The sequence below is a fragment of the Callorhinus ursinus genome, unplaced genomic scaffold, assembly GCF_003265705.2.
Source record: "Callorhinus ursinus isolate GAN/ISIS: 27379988/994484 unplaced genomic scaffold, GSC_fseal_2.0 scaffold1, whole genome shotgun sequence".
NCBI classification, from domain to species: domain Eukaryota; kingdom Metazoa; phylum Chordata; class Mammalia; order Carnivora; family Otariidae; genus Callorhinus; species Callorhinus ursinus.
The window spans coordinates 32,228,081-32,245,697 of record NW_027397063.1 but is presented as its reverse complement, the minus strand read 5'-3'; the positions used below and the strand labels follow the sequence as shown (position 1 = coordinate 32,245,697).

The 17,617-nt window shown below is 34.2% G+C and overlaps 1 protein-coding gene across 4 annotated transcripts in view; it reads right to left on the bottom strand.

Annotated features, from left to right (window-relative positions):
- Window positions 1-17,617, bottom strand: part of CSNK2A2IP (casein kinase 2 subunit alpha' interacting protein) — a 119,119-nt gene that overhangs the window by 100,031 nt on the left and 1,471 nt on the right. For 3 of the 4 annotated variants that reach the window (XR_012378026.1, XR_012378027.1, XM_073892220.1), the window contains exon 1: window positions 17,410-17,612. The exons of the other annotated variant lie outside the window; for it this stretch is intronic. The gene's annotated coding sequence lies outside the window, so the exon portion shown is untranslated. Of the gene's footprint in view, window positions 1-17,409; window positions 17,613-17,617 lie in introns of those variants that run through there. 4 annotated transcript variants of the gene reach the window in all.

Below are 17,617 nucleotides of genomic sequence, written 5' to 3'. Positions count from 1 at the left end.
AGAGCTTCTGAGAAATTTCTTCCCCTTTCTTCTAAGACAAAGTCAGGAATTAATTTTATTGCCCCCTGAACTTGAGTAAGGAAGCTCTGACATGTATCCTATAGTCACAAAGTGACCTGACCTTCAAGGGATGCTGATCAAAGGTTAGTGCAAACATCGGAGAGTAAGACAAAAAGAAGGAAAAAACTCTGGGTTTATGATGATGGGATCTATTGGGAAAGGCAGTCTCATGTTTGCAGTCTTTCCACCTCATCAACTGCCTAAGGATGGGCCTTGGGCCTGGAATATTTCTTCACCAAGAGATCAAGAGTCCTCACAGTCTCTGCTGGGTTTATCACCTTGTGTGGGAATATCTTTCCCTGTTTCTGCTTAAGCATGTGCATCATACGGCACCTGGACAACCTCACCTTTGTATTTGCCCCCTTGCAGACTATAGCACAAGACGGGTGTATGCAGGCCAGTCACTCTCTATCAGCTGCCAAAAGGGACCAAGGAGGACCACTGCCACTAGAGAAACTCTCCCACTGTCTCTCCGCTATAGGCAGTCCAGTGCTTGAATGCATTGTGTTTTCCCTGACGACTCCATACCAAGATGTGGGGCACAGAAATGTTTGAACTTCTATTCCTGATAAAATAGGCAACAGATGCCATGTGGTTGACAAGATCAAACAATCTTGGAAACTACCTGACCTTTGAACTTCTGGCTATAAGAGGCAAAATGTGCCTTAATCATTTTTAACTATTGGAATTTTTTTTTCTCTTTCTTGTGAAAGAAAGCATACTGGCCTTCTTTCCATTTCACAAAAATGCCAAGCGTGTTCCTGTCTTCATGCTATTTTAATTATTCCTTGTTTTTTAGGCCTCTTCCCCCGGATCTTAATTTAACTGCATCTTTTTCATCATTCAGATCTGAATTCAACAAACTTTTCAGATAATCTTCCCCAACCAGCCTAGCTAAAGTAGCCCCTCAATCACTACTTAGTCAAGGTCCCTATTTTATTTTATTTATTTATTTTTTAACTTGCAGAGATGGAATATGTATTTGGGGGAGAAATTTTCTTTTCCTTTTTTTTAAGTCTTTTCTTTTTTTTGAATTTTTTTATGTTTTTTTTTTAAGATTTTATTTATTTATTTGACAGAGAGATAGCACGAGTAGGCAGAGTGGCAGGCAGAGGGAGAGAGAGAAGCAGGCTCCATGCCGAGCAGGGAGCCCAACGCGAGGCTCAATCCCAGGACCCCAGGATCATGACCCGAGCTGAAGGCAGACGCCCAACTGACTGAGCCACCCAGGCGCCCCTTTTATTATGTTATGATAATCACCATACATTACATCATTAGTTTTTGATGTAGTCTTCCATGATTCATTTTTTGCATATAACACCCAGGGCTCCATTCAATACATGCCCTCTTTAATACCCATTACCAGGCTAACCCATCCCTCCAACCCCCTCCCCTCTAGAACCCTCAGTTTCCTGAGAAACAAACTGAAGGTCGCTATTTTAATTTCTCCTTTCAACATATTATCACTATTTGATATCATACTATTGTATTTTTCTTTTTATTATCTATTTCTCATCAATCTAGGAAAGCAAACATTATCTTGTTCACTACTGTATTTTTTGGTGCCTAGAAGAGGACGGGGCAGCTAATAGACCCTCAACAAATGGTTATTGACTGAAAAATAGCAGAAATGAGTCAATTTAGCTGGAAACAGCTAACAACAAAACTCATTCATTAGAATAGAAACCTTTCAAATTTACATTATAAAATTGGTTTACTCATAAGAGAAAAATGTCGATAATATCAGCTTAAGTCCATATGGTTTATCTCAAAATTTTTTGCTCCCCATAATTCCTTGGAAATTTGTATTCTCCAAAATATTTGTATGTGAATTTTCACAATAGAACAGTCTCTTCCAGTTGAAAAATAGGTTTAAAGGTTATTTTTCCATCACTCAAATTCCTGGAAACAAATCTGTTTACTTGGGAGAAGAACCAAATACTATAATCTTACCATAGTCAAAAGACTTGCATTTTTTATTAAATGCTATCCAAGTGAGGTTTTTTTTTTCAACCAGCCTTTGCAAATTAGCATTAGTTCATATGCCCAGAGAACAAAACAAATATTTTAGATAACACCAAAATTCTTCATTACTTTAACATTCATCAGCATCAGAAGAACTATTCTTGAGTGTTGGAAAGGAAAGTGTGCATTTTGTTGGTGTGAAGGGTTTGCATTGACCTTTTCAAACTTAGGAATCTGTTTCCAAAACACTGTCTGCAACAAAGTTAAAGTCCAGTTTTGAAAACACAGATTTTCTGATAAGGAAATGTAAGTATGAAATGTGGGGTTCTCTTAGAACTTTTTGTTTTTAATCTCTAAAATCTTTGGAATTTTTTTTAATCTTAATTACAAATACTACAGGGTAACAATGCATGAAATATAAAACTCATCACGTGCTAAGCCACTGTGCTCATGCACTATCTTCCATGTAGCCTTCCCTTACTCCCTGCCTCTGTCCCTACATGACACTTTCTCTACCTCGACCTTAAACATCTAGTGCCCCACCACCAATTAAGACACACTCTAACTACAACTTTCATAAATGAAGCCTCAGTGTACTCAGCAACTATTTGACTCTTACATCACTTTGTTTCCTTTTCTATGCCGTCCTGTGAATTAGAAAGCTCCTCTTGAAAATAGTAAGGGGTTAGGCTGAGACACAAGCTGTTTTTTGCTTTTCTTTTTATTTTTTTTAAAGAAGACTTTAACTTACAATATTAATTATATTTAAGAAATATTCCCCTGTTCCCTCCACTGGCTCCAATTACGCATTTCACCCTTACTTAGCCCCTCTCTCTCCCCCTTCAATAACTGCTACCTATTTCTCTTTTTTAATCCTAGAAAATAGTGATCACTTTAACACTCTATTTAAATTGCCCTGTATGTATCCATTCTCTATTAAAATATAAACATGATGGGGGACACAGAATTATTGCTTGAGGAAATAAAATATTTTGTTTTCAACTTTAAGACTCATTTACAAACCAAACTTTTAAGACTCGCTGACATGAAAACTTCAAATCTCTGTTAGAAAAACAAATTTCTCTTTCCTAATTTGCCTTATAGGTTGATTTTATGCCTTCCCTGCCCCATTTGGTTTTTGGTCAACTCACTCTAGAACATGATGACAACATGATATCCACATACATCTGTGGCTTAACCATTACACAAACTGACGGCACTGGAATGCCAACAGTGCCTTGTCACTGATATGCTCTGAAGCATTTTAATCATAGAACTGGCCACAAATGGAAACTCATGACCTGGCACAGGTCTGTGGGTCTATGGGACCTCAAAGTGCTAGAGCTTAAAATCCACTGAGGACCAAATTCCTGCAGAGCAGGAAACCCACGCTAAACAAAATCAGGGGAAAGAGAGTATTGCCAAAATGCAATTACTTTTGGACTAATTTTCATATTATAATCTCATCAGGTATAGTACAGAATCCATAATGGTCTCCTTTCTTAGGTAGAAATTGGCACCATCTTTTCCTTCTCTCCAAGGAGAATTTATATAAAAAAAAAAATAAGCCTTGTAAAAGAGTTTGTTTTAAAAATATTAACAACAATAATGTTATATTAAAATAATACTATGAGTTAAGACGACGTTGGAGAGCTAATACTCCATGAGATTACCTGACAAATATTAAATAAGCAGCCAAGAAACTGAGGGATTCTACAAGCTTTGGCCCTTCAATATAGACTTATTCTGGTGAATTCCCCTATTAGAGCAGGAAACTTAAGATGACCCTACTCCTAGTATGTACTGAAATTCCTCTCAGGCACTGATGAAGTACCTGAACAAGGGAGCCAAAAGGGCCACAGCATGGAGATTAAGTCCCAAACAATTAAGACCTTTCATTGACTGAGGCCCAGATAACTTCAGAAGTTATGACAAGTAGTGGACACCAAAAAAGCAAGTATACCTATTTATTAGATTGTCTGCTGGCAGGTTGAGAACCTGGGAACCTTTCCCTGGCTGATTAAATACAGTGTCTGATGTTAGGGTTCCTCAACTTCTTGAATTTTCCTAAAGATTTACAGAAAGCCAGTCAGTATGACAGAATAGGAATATAAAATTTCATTAGTCTTACTTTCTACCTCAAATTCAGCCAGTACCGTGGGTAATTTTAATATCCGTGAACATGCATTACCCTGCCTAAACATTCTTAAATTACCTTAATTCTAATTACATTAACTTCAACTCTACTCCAGCCACCCAACTTAGAACCAGCATCACCCAAAGCAGCTCTGTCTCCAACATCTTTAACATTAATATCCTGCTTTCTGACCACATCCTTCAATCCTTCCAGCTCTCTTGTGTATTTTAATTCATTTCCATTTTAACCTCATTGGCAATATAGTCAGTGGTTTAGTGTGTGGGCTCTTAAATCAGTCTACTTGGATTCTACTTGGATCCACATCCTGGATCAGTTGCTTCCTAGCTGTGTACACTTAAACAGGCTTCAATTTCCTCATCTAAAGAAAATGGAATTATGTTTAATCTAGCAGATACTCATGCCCACCTAATACAGTTTTTATGAAGATAAAATGAGATAACCTGGAACACTCGGCATAGTGTGGGTGAAGAACATAGTAGGTGATAAATAAATATTAGTTCTTTTTTACACATTTATTTATTCCTAAGTTTATTTTTCACCTATTTTTTCATATCTGGCCTAAAATCTGTACTTCATTATTTCATTTTCGCCAAATAAGACACAGACAAATTTAGCCAACTAGCTGCTCTGCTCCACACCAAGACTGCTAAAAACTGATGGGAAAATATATGCCTGGGTTTTAAGTATCAAAACTGTAAGACCTCCAAGAGCAATTGTGCTATCGTTATGGTTCAGTAAGCCTTCTACATGTCAACAAACAGCGACATCTCTAAATATTGACAGCACTTTTTATAAATCACATTCTTCAAATATCCCATATTATCTATTTTCTATAAAACTTTTAGGAATAATACTTCCTTCCCTTTTGAGACCTTGTTATTACATCAATTATCCCCTTTTCCCATCTATTTTAATTCTTTTTCCCAGATACACCATTATATTTGCTGAGTCCAGGGCAATGGTACAATTGGCGGCCCATATACAATATTTTTAAATATTTCAAAGTTATGAATGAAGCTAACAGAGCCTTCTGATTCTACCCAAGGTAGAGTAGCAGCAACTAGATTTACTATCCCACCTAAAACAATCTTCCCTTTTAACAACAACAACTACAACAACAGACAAAACACATAAAACAATTTTCAAATACATAAAACAGGTTTTTAAGATTTTGGACACCAGTCAACAAATGACAGTGATCACTAAGAGATGGGGAACAGATGAGGTGAGCTCTACATTTTTTTTAATTTACTGTCTTGAGAGAGTTCTCAGGCCATGATCTGGGGAGGGAGAAGCCGGGGGGACCCCAGTGGACCCCTTGAATTGAGGAGACAGCAAGAATAAGACAGGAAGAATAAGGCTGCTGCAGTTCACTGGACAGAGTCGTAGAGAGGAGAGAATTTCACAGGGATAGAACCCTGGAGGTCTATAGAGGATCCCCTCAAGTATTCAGCAGAGAAATTATCAGTGCATGCACATGAGGAAATTATCCAAAACTAGTGAGAAAAAAACATCAGGAACAATGTCTGGAACTAACAGAGAGTCAGAAAGAGGCCTTTTCACATCTTCCAGACTAAGAAATCTCATCATTTACAGGTAATGAGATGGACCACCCAGGAAGGTCTTCCTCACTGGTAAAGAAAAAATTAACCCTACTTAACCCCAGCAAACAAGTATAAAAAAGAAAACCAGAGAGGATAAAACTATTTCAAAGTAACTTAACTATATGCTGGAATAAAGTTCAAGAATAATTATAGGGATACAAAAGATATCTAACAGTCAAAAATGTAAAATTCACAATGAATGTCAAAGATTACCAGGCTTGCAGATAAGCAAGAAGACATGCCTCATAAAGAAGAGGAGAATCAATAAAATGAAACTGACCCAGAACTAACACAGGTGTGTTAGAATTAGTAGAGAAGGACAATAAGATGGCTTTAATAACTGTGTTTGATACATTATAAAACTCATTAGAAACATGAAAGATAGGAAGAAGACCCGGATCTACTTTCTAGAGATAAGTACTAAAATGACTGAGATGAAAAATTCACAGAACAGAATTAAAGGCAGATTAAACAATGTAAAAGAAAAACCTAGTAATATTGAGAACACAATAGAACCATTAAAAATGAAACAGGAAAAAATAACATTAAAAAAATAAAAATCAATTGACTGTGGAACAACTTCAAGCAACCTAATATACAAACTTAAAAGATATGAAATACTCATTTCAACATCAAAATATACATTATTTTCAAGAGCAGGACTATTTGCAAAGAAAAATCGTAGTTTAGGCCATAAAATAAGTCTCAATAAATTCAAAAGCATTTAAGCCATAAAAATCTTCCCTGACCATAACTGAATTAAATTAGAAATTAATAAAGAACAATCTCTGGAGGGCGCCTGGGTGGCTCAGTCGTTAAGCGTCTGCCTTCAGCTCAGGTCATGATCCCAGGATCCTGGGATCGAGTCCCACATCGGGCTCACCGCTCAGTGGGAAGCCTGCTTCTCCCTCTCCCACTCCCCCTGCTTGTGTTCCCTCTCTCACTGTGTCTCTATCTGTCAAATAAATAAATAAAATCTTAAAAAAAAAAAGAACAATCTCTGGAAATCACCAAATATTTAAAAAAATATTAATATAATTCTGTATTACCCATGGATCAAAGAAGAAACTTAAAGAAAAATTAGAAAATATTTTAAAGTAAATTTTTTTAAAAAATCAGAAAGCAGTATTAATGGGAAAATTTATAGCACTAAATGCTTATATTAGAAGTCAAATCAATGACCTCAGTTTCCACCTTAAGAAACTAGAAAAAGAAAATCAGAAAAAGCCCAAAATAAGTAGAAGGAATAATAAAGACCGATATTCTTCATGAACATAGGTGCAAAAATTGTAAACAAAGTATTAAAAAAATACAGAATATAAAGATTAATGTGTCATGACTAAATAGGGATTAATCCTAAAAAGGCAGGCTGTTGTAACCTTTGAAAATCAATGTAACTCATCATATCACCAAAATTTAAAAAAAAAATTATAATCTCAGTAGTAGTAGTAAAACCTTTTGACAAAGTCTAATATTCATTCCTGATTTTTAAAAAGTACAGCTAACATAAATCCTGCACAAAACTAAATACTTTTTAAGTTCAGTAACAAAACAAGCATGTCCACTCTTACCATCTATTCACTATTGTACTAGAGTTTCTAACTACTGTAATTATTCACCTTAGAAAGGCATCTTTATGTAAAGAAAGAAATAAACTTGTCTATTTGCAGCTGATATTATTGTCGGAAGAGAGTATGATGGAATTTACCAAAAAGCAGCTAATCATGATAAACTACTTACCAAATGGGTTGGATTATATGATATATGTTTAACTTTTAAAAAAGTTTTCCCTCTGTCCTGCCCCCAAAAGGAGTTAGCTTAAAATCAATATTTCCAAATGGTGCTTTCTTAATTTCTTTGTCTTGAATAGCATTGCAGGAATTGGAAGAAGACATTAGCCCAAAACTGTTTTCATCAATGTTACTTAGTTTATGTATATATTTAAATAAATGACAGATGGACGGACGGATAGACAGATATGATAGAGCGTTAACATGACTAAAACCAAAAAAACAGAATTACAGAAAATTAACATATTGAATAGTTATTCCCAGAGTCCGACCACACAATTCCAAGTGGTGATATTGTGGTAAACAAGATCACTTTTAAAATATGATAAATGGTTATATTGTGGAGATTAACAAAAATACTATAAATCTTAATGTTATGTAAACGAGTATTTATATCATGGGATAAAATTTCCAGTAACAGCATCATAAACAGATACAAAGTACAGACGATGGGCTCTAAAGAGCTGGTGACTCAAAAGAATGTCTCCAATGATGAAAAATTAATGGCACTTCATGAAATATAAGGTTTTTTAAAATTGGCATTTTAAGATGAATTTAGTATTTGCTAAAACATGTGATTTTAAGTGTCTTTGTCACTAATAAATTGGCCTTCTCATAGGGCAAATGAGAACTACCTTACATTTAATGCTGTTTTAAACTGGGCATTAAAGCTCTAGTATAATATTATTCTGACATGAAAAATGACTATATATTGTGAAGTAAAAAATTTTATTAAACAGCATAAATGTGGTATCATTTTGTAATAAAAAAATGTCTATCTATACAAAACTACCTCTTGGTAAGATAATCACCAATATATTGACTGGGGTTATCACTGGTGGTAGAATGACAGTAAGTTTCTTATTTTGTGTTTTTCTATCTGTCCAAATTTTCTATAATAAGCATTGTAATAATTTTGATATTAGAAAAACAAAAGACAAGAAATCAACATCTCTGAAGCCATGTCCATTTTGCCACTCATTTATTTGATGTCATAAGATGTTATTTATTTGTAGCATTGCAGTTTTGTATATTACTTTTAATTTACTCTACTCTATACATTTTAATATAAATGATATTTATGTTGCTTCAAATTAGTTATTAAAAGATAAGAAAAATCCTGTACTGTGTATGTTCAGATTATAAAGATATGCTTAGTGAACCAAGGGAACCCAGTGATCAACATTTGTTTTCTAATATTAGATAAGTAACTCAGTTGTAGCTCTTACCTTATTTTTAATTCATCAGAATTAAAGGTGTTGTTAGTCCTTCAGTGAGAATCCAGAGTTTTGTGTTAAGGATTTACAGGAGAAAGTATCAAACTGCATCCGCTGTCCTGATGCCCTGACTGACCCAAAATACCAAGCTTTGTTTCCTTCCTTGGATCCTGAAAATGTGAGTATGCCTGTCTACTGAGGGAAGGAGAGGGAAGTAAAAGACAGAGACCAGAAGATCCTGATGGGAGCAGGACATGCAGCAGCAGCCTTGAATTAAGGGACACATTAACAATGGCTCCCTGGTATGTCTTCTATTTTGAAATCTATAGCTCTGCATTCTGACTTAATATCCTCTATGGTTTCTTAATGTTTATCTTGGCTCTTTGTTGTAATTTGTCTCTAAGAGATGAAAGATGAAGATGGCTAGTCTGGTAAGATCCTCTTTCAACATCTGGTGTTTACCACAGCTCTGTGAAGTTTACTTTTTTTTTTCTCTTTGAATTTAGTGTATTTGCTTCCTTTAGACCAACAATTTTATAGACATTGCAATAAAATATTCAATTCCCCAATTTTTTCTTTTACCCATCTCCTGTTTTTTTCTCCTGCCAATCCCAATAAACACAGTCTTATCAATGAATCCCTCAAAGAAGGCATGTCAATTGATCAACCAATATATACTTTTCATTGAGTCACTCGATGAATCAAACCTTATTTCACAAGATTAAGATCTTTATGAAAACTCAAAACTAGTTCAGAAAATACAGTATGAATCAAAACTGAATTGACAATTCAGACAGGGAAAAGTGAGGAAAGAGAAAAACCACATCATGATGAATCTGGCCTTTCAAGAGAGGTAAAGTGTTTAGTGAGAAAGCCACCAGAGCATCCTAGGCTGAAGAAAGAGAATGTGGGTGACGATAAAGGTGTGTATTTTGGCATGAAATGAATAATCCTGCCAGGTGGAGGCTGGGTTTAGTTACTGAAAGACTTTATGAAAGCAAGATCATATCACTAGCTTTACTGAGGAGTAGTGAGAAGAAGGTGCTGAGAGATTACGGGTGATCCTGAAGACCAGACCTAAAAGTATGGCTTTGTATAATAGACAATTTATTTCTATCACAACATTTTAGGAAATAGTGTGTCACAATAGCATTATTATTTTATATTAGATTGGCAGTGAATTGAAGAGAATGGAAAGGGGAGAGAAGGGTCAAGAAAATGTGTTAGAAAACAACCGTAATGATCTGGGTATGAGGTAATGGAGCCTGGATTCCAGGGGTGATGATACATGGAGCAGAGAGAGTATGTAAAGAAAAAAAAATCAAAAATAAAATTAATAATTGGTGACAGATTGGGTTAAGGGAATGGAAAAATTGTAAGGAGCTGAACATGTTCCTAAGCATAAAAGGATAGTGGTACCAAGGACAGAAATGGAAAATTTGGGATGGGACTCGCATCACAGGATTTGTGCCTGCCCATATGTTTCTTGCTAATTTTTGGTTCTCTAAGTAGCTGCCAGCTAATTCTAAAAAGGACTTTATTTAAAAATTTAAAAAAATAAATAAATAAAAAGGACTTTATTGTACTGACTTAGAAATGGTCCCCCCCCAAAAAAAAAAACAACTGGCTATTCATTTGTAAGGGAGTGTCTGCACAAAAGAATACAAGAGGGTTTTCAGGAAACCTAAAAATTACATTTTCCAATACAGTGTTGAATATTCCCATACCCTTTAGATATATCTGTCATGTCAAATGTTACCTTTTTGGTCTTATTTAGATGACATTAAAATTCATACGTTTCTAACAATTATTTTCACTTAACTTGAAATAATAAATTATGCCTATTTTCTATAGTTTCTTCTGGTTCTACATGCAGAGTCTGTGAGTTTTAACTCTCCTTTTGAAGTTTAAGTAAAATAGGCAATACACTGTGTCCACCGATATCATTTTGAAACTGTCTGACCCATTATTACAAAAAGATGAGCGTTTCACTTAATAAAGCCTTAGAGTAACACAATTTGTTACACCATAATTAAAGATGGACACATCTGTTCCATTTTAATTCAAACCCCTTTGAACATAATTACATAAAGCTGCAAGAACAGAAATTCTCAGTCTTAGAAATTTACTATCAAAAAAAATCATTCTGTCTACAAAAACTACATGGTCAAAGGACAATTTGTAAAATGAAGTCAAATAGATGTCTCTCACTCTGTATCAAAGCATGAAATAAAGCTAAGACCCCAGATTAAAGTACTGTCCCCAAATGAAAGCCAGAATTAGTTAAGGGAACCCAGGTGAAGGACAATCTTTATAGTAAGTACTAGAATTCCATCCCTGTGTAGCAGGTACTATCTTTTATTCTCTGAACCCACAGATAAATAACAAAGGAAGAAACACTCAGGGAGGATAGTTAAAGGGAAAAAAATAAGAGATATTCAACATTTATGCATCACCTTTAAGCCGCCTACTAACTTCTAAATTTCCAGTCAAAAATAGTGTATCTTTTTTATAAAGATCTAGTCATCATGACCAAAATAGTTCTTGGGGTAATAATAATCAGATGTATAAATAGAGAAAACAGAGGTAAAGGAAACCCTATAATTTCAGAATGAATTCCGAGAATTTAATAACATGAGTTAAATGGTAAACCATGCACACAAATATCCCTGAAATGAAGGCTGTTAGTCTGTTTTATTTATGTTTCCATATCCTGAAGATGGCTTAATGAGGAGATGCAATCAGGATTAGCTAAGCAGTGAGAACTTGGAGGGAACAGGGTGGCAGTAAGATTTATATAAATATTTGCAGAGACTGGGAAGAGCAGATGCTCATATAATCCAGACAATGTGTGTGCACTTCATTTTAAAATAAAATAAAAGAGTTGAAAGCCAAAATATAATTAATCAGAGGAAACGCTTTAATCAACTTCTTCCAAATCCTTAAGCACTGCTAAAAAGATTAAAGAAACATAAAAGAAATTAAAATATGATATTCAAAAGGAAACCAGAATTAATCTATTCCTGACATTCTCCTTTTATTTCAGATGTGGGATGGAGCATGCAATTAATATGCATTTCCAATTGCTGCCAACTAGTGAAATTTCCTAGGTGTTTAAGCTACTAAATAAATCACCTAAGACTTACTGTATAATTTACAATGTAGTAATGATAGCTCTCTCTTCGTTATTATTAGGAGTAATGTGTATGCTTGTTCTTATATCCTGTAGTTCTTATATCCCTGACCTAAACAGGGATCTTTCCAATAGAATAGGAGACAGCAAATTTAAATGAGTGTCAGTCAGTTTTACATTCATAGGTTACCTACAAAGATAAAAAAGAAGTTACATATCAAGAAAGGAATTAGTATATCAAATCCATGTAGATATCCAAATTGGACATCTATTTAACTTTAAACTCGGTTTTGGGCTCAGTTCTTCCAAACTCAGAAACTCTCTTGCTATTATTTCTGTTCTTTTCTGCCCAAGATTTGATGAGCTGCTCTATCTGAACCTATAATTATTACTAAAGCTCAAAGAACATTTTTAAACAGAGGATTTTAAAACAATGTCTCAAGGAAATAAAAAGCACATGCCTTCATGGCAAGTTCAAAATATACAAACATTTAAAGCTCAGAGCATTTTCCCTTTCCACAAACAAAATTTTATTGGTGACAGGAATTATTTCATATATATCACCAGAATATTATAAACCATTTTTAACATAAGATGGGCCCACCCCTACAGAGCGTTAACAGTTTACTACTGTTCAAGAATAGTTTTTCAATAGAACTTGAGCATAGTTCCAATTTCTAGCAGAAATATTATTAGTATCTACTAAAATTCTACCAAAAAGTCTTTAGCAGTTGGGACTAGAAGTCATGAAATCTTAAAAATTTAATCCTGCAAAACACTGCCAAAATTATTCTTATTGAAATGCCAGGGATCAGAATTTCTTATTATGCACCCTCCTATAAATAAATCTTAATAATAGAAAAGAATGATTGATTGACCTGGGAGATCCATTGTGAAATCTAAACTGGGAAAATGAAAACAATTATGTGGCAATTTCTTTTGTGTTCCATCATAGTTAAGGTAACTTTGAAGTTCACATTGCCGTTACTTCTTAGATGCTAGCTGCTTGATATTCTGTTCTAGCAAAAGAACAAAATATCAAGCAGCTAGTATATAACTGAAAAGAGGACATAAAGATTCTTGTCTCAGTCTCTAGATGGCTTTTGGCATTTGTTTAGTAATTTATGTGCAATGGCCCTTTGATCCCCAAATTACTGACTCTGTGTACTTCATTGTAACATGAATTTACTATTATTAAAATAGTCTATATTTTATTATCAGAAAATCCTGAGAAGTTGTCCACTTTGATTTATACATCAATGTCATTCTTTATCAAATAAGATTGTGTTACTCAAATTAGTGACTCTCATGTAATGAACTCAGTTAATGATTTGTAACCAAGCCCAGGGATAATAATGCTTATTAAGAATATGGCCATTTCTGTCAACAGACTCACTGGAAAGATAAGAAGCAGAGTCTAGTTATAAAAATGTTCCCTTTATTCTGTCTCCTTTTTCTCATTTCTTATCAGCACGCCACAGAATGGGATATAGAGTTTAATTATTGTGGTTGTTGACAATCATTATCGCCATGTACCAAATTCATCACTTGTCACAAGGAAATCAGAAATTAAGTTCTGTTGGGCATTCTGAGACTGGGATACAATACCTGGAGATCTGAGTCTCATCTCTGCTTTTATGCTGCTTTGCATTCTTCTGCATGGGCCATGTCTATGAGATGAGGAGATAGGTTTGGGATATGCCACCCCAAGGCACTTCATACCCTGGGCATTCTCAACAGCAAAGCATGGCATAAATGGAACCATATATGAAAACTGCTCATGGATCTGGAACTGTGCTGTCTGACAAGGCATCCCCTAGCTGCATGTGGCTGTTTAAATGTAAATATAAATAAATTAATAGTAAATAAAATTTATAATTCTATTTCTCAGTCACACAAGCCAAACTTCAAAATGTTCATAGTTCCATGTGACTAGTGGCTAACAGTAGAAAAGAAAATTTCACATAAATGGCTATACTCTATCCATCAATTCCTGGAACTGGGAATAATATACACCAAAATTATCAACTTGCAAAATTAATCAACCTGTATCCAAGAACTAATGGATGTAACAGAGTCATTTATATACAGTTTGGTTTTTTAAGAAAAACTATGACTCTTGCTCTTTTTATTTTCTAACAATGGGGGAAGATACATGCAAATGACTCTACTTCCTTTTTAATAAAAAAAAATTTTAATAAAAAAATTCTGAGTATAATATATACTTCCCAGTTCTAAAGGATTTCTTAGTAGTCATGCAGAACCCTCAAATCATATATCTATACAACCTGTAGCAAAGATTTATTTCAAAGATTTTTTACTATGGTATATTAGTTGCTAATGCTCAAACACACACACACACACACACACACACACACACACATAAATACACACACACCACCCACATCTTTTCAGATAAAAACTATCAAACAATACTAACACCAAAACTTGCTTGGCTAGTATATAGGCAGGCAATCTGAGAATGATCTAAGTTTGGTGACTTAGATTTAATAATACCAATTTAATGACACATGATTTTACATAATCTACTTAAGAAGCATAATACAATGAATAAAAATATGCAATATATAACTAGTTATAGAACATCACCATTGTTTTCAAACATACCAAAATGTATACATTCAAAAATGGTACCTGCCTCAAGTAATTACTTTTCAGAAAAATGAATTACCTTCAGATTTTCTGAAATATTCTTGTAAATAACATTAATGGTATCATATCTTAATACTTCAGGGACTTACTTTGTTTTGGAAATAATTCAAACTCATCTTAAGCCAAATCTGGATCATAATTTCTGGTTATAATCAAGATGAAACTAAAAAGTAATAAGGCATTTCTTATGATAATGACAATAATAGTTATGTTAATGATAATAAGGTAGCATTTATTGACTGTCCATAAAATATCAAGAGGTGTTGAATATTTAAGATAAGTATTGCAGTCTTCATAATTTTTTCCCATCTTACAGATAAGCAAAGAGCTGTTATAAAATTGTCATAACTTGCCAAAAGTCACATGGCAGTCACACTGCAGAACAAGGACTGAGACTCAAATATCTAGCTGCAAATCCAGGATGCTAAGGTTAATTCTTAATGAGAAATTCCAAAAAACATTTTTTTATTTATATGCTTTTTACTTCCACAATTTCTGTTGTAACAATTTATATTATATCCCGATTTTGATCAATATATACTGTACATTTTATGTGATTTTTTCATTTTTTATTATTATGTTAACCACTATACATCATTAGTTTTTGATGTAGTGTTCCATGATTCATTGTTTGCATATAACACCCGGTGCTCCATGCAGAACGTGCCCTCTTTAATACCCATCACCAGGCTAACCCATCCTCCCACCCCCTCCCCTCTAGAACCCTCAGTTTGTTTCTCAGAGTCCATCATCTCTCATGGTTCGTCTCCCCCTCTGATTCCCCCCCTTCATTCTTCCCCTCCTGCTATCTTTTTTTTTTAACATATATTGTATTATTTGTTTCAGAGGTACAGATCTGTACCTATGTGATTTTTTTAAAGGAAAATAAGCTATGAACCCAATTATTCCTCCAAATACATCTCGATTATTTTTAATGTAGAAAATCAATAAAACCCTTCAATGAAAATTAAGTCTTCAGATAATTGTTCATTAGATATTAGATCATTTGGTATGGTTTTCATAAGTTTAACATGGTTACTTTTATTTTAATTGAAATATAAATATGTTTCCATATAAATTTGCAATGTGAAAAAACAGGAAAAATCATTTGTGTAAGTTTTAGTATGTTTACAAGACTAACAAAATTTGATATGAAATATTAAGTTTGCTTATCTATCATACAAACACTGATTACAGAGTTTTAGTTTTTGAAGTTGGTACACAGCTTTAAAATATAACTTAGAATGATTATCTCATATACAGTTCAATACAACAAAGGTTCATATAAATATTGTATACCATCAAACACTATCAATTAAGTATATAAACCTAAGATAAAGCTGTTCAGGTGGCATACTAGACAAAGTGGAATTATTACAGGCAGTTTGTATCAATTAAGAAAGTTCAAGCAGTTATTTAAATACCTGAGGCTATCCATTAGCCTTCAAGCTCAAAGAAATCACAAAAACGTAATTATATCCAGCCTGGTGATTGGCACTTAAGTTTATAAGAGGTTATGAAAGCCCCACAGGTCATGATTGAACAAATAGCTCCTGATCACAGCACCAGTGATATCTTAGAAGAACAAGATTATAGAGAAGAGATCTTGATATTTAAGAATGTGCAGTTTTTGAAAAGAAAGATTTGAAATAGCATCTACTATTTTAGAAACAATGCCAATGAATCAGCATAAAAATATATCATTTGTGAACAATTCAGTTTCTAACAATGTGTACACAAACCATATACAACTTTTTTTAAAAAATGGGGAATGCTATAAATCTTAAATTCAATCTCAGGAGCAGCATTAACTAGTACATCGCTTCTTACTTAGAGGTTTCCTTCCTACAGATGTCTTAACCCATTTAATCATGCTCCTAAGTACTACCTTGTGGCAGGCAATTAAGACTCTGTAAGTATTCAGACTCTACATCTGTGTACCCATTTCTTTTGAAACAAGAAAAGAAAATTACTTAGCTATAATTCTTACTCTCAGTGAATCGTAATTACAATGACTCTAAACCTTTTGAACTCAAGTGCTCCTGTAGTGCACGTGAGATACGTGTGTGTGTGTGTGTGTATCCCAACCAAGCAAGTCATTCGGTGTCCTCACAAATAGGCAAATACACCTCCAAATCTTAAAGTCCAAAGTATATCTAAAACTATCAGCTTTACATCAAGATAGGCAGAAAATAGTTAATGGAGACAGTTATAATGATGACCCAGAAGATCAAGAATAAAGTTTAAAAAAAAATTACTTCAAGAGGTCTAAATAAAGTGTCTCTCCACTTAAGGACACAACCTTAAGTTTTCACCCCTGTAGTTGGGAGCTGTTCTAGTTAATATTCCTTTTACCCAAGAATTATATGGTTTATCAATGTTCAAAGATTTACAAGAGTACTGAATCTATGCTGAAAATAATTTAATCATGGGTGACTCAGAATTCCCTTCAGGATTTTTTTCCGTGCCCTGAGCATCATCATTAAACGCATACATCATTATCACTGCATAATCTTATAGATGCAGAATGCATAGGAAATGGAGTTTTCCTCTATATACTTTAAAATATATGTGGGAATAAATCTGCTTTTAGCTAACTTAATGGACATGTCTCTCAATCATAAAAGCAAAGATGGGAACAAAAGTTTATTCATTGGCATTTTTTACATGTTGGGTTTTCAGGTCAACAGGACTTCAGTATACACAGAATAATAGCATACACGTGTGCGTGCACACACACACATGCACAGAAAGATTTTAACACACCCTTATATATATGGTATAAACAGCTATGTAACCAAGAACTCACCAACACACCCTAGCTCCTAAAACTTCCTTCTCATCACTAATGCTGTAGTAACTCCTGGGTCTTCATTAATTTTCACTGGTGAGAAAATAAATGTCCAGGATCTCCATTACCCCATTGCTTGAATCCTTGGTGCCATGAGAAATTTGATGGCTTACCCTCACTGCTGGAAGATGAGGGTGGGGAATGTGATGAGGAGGCTGTGTTTCCA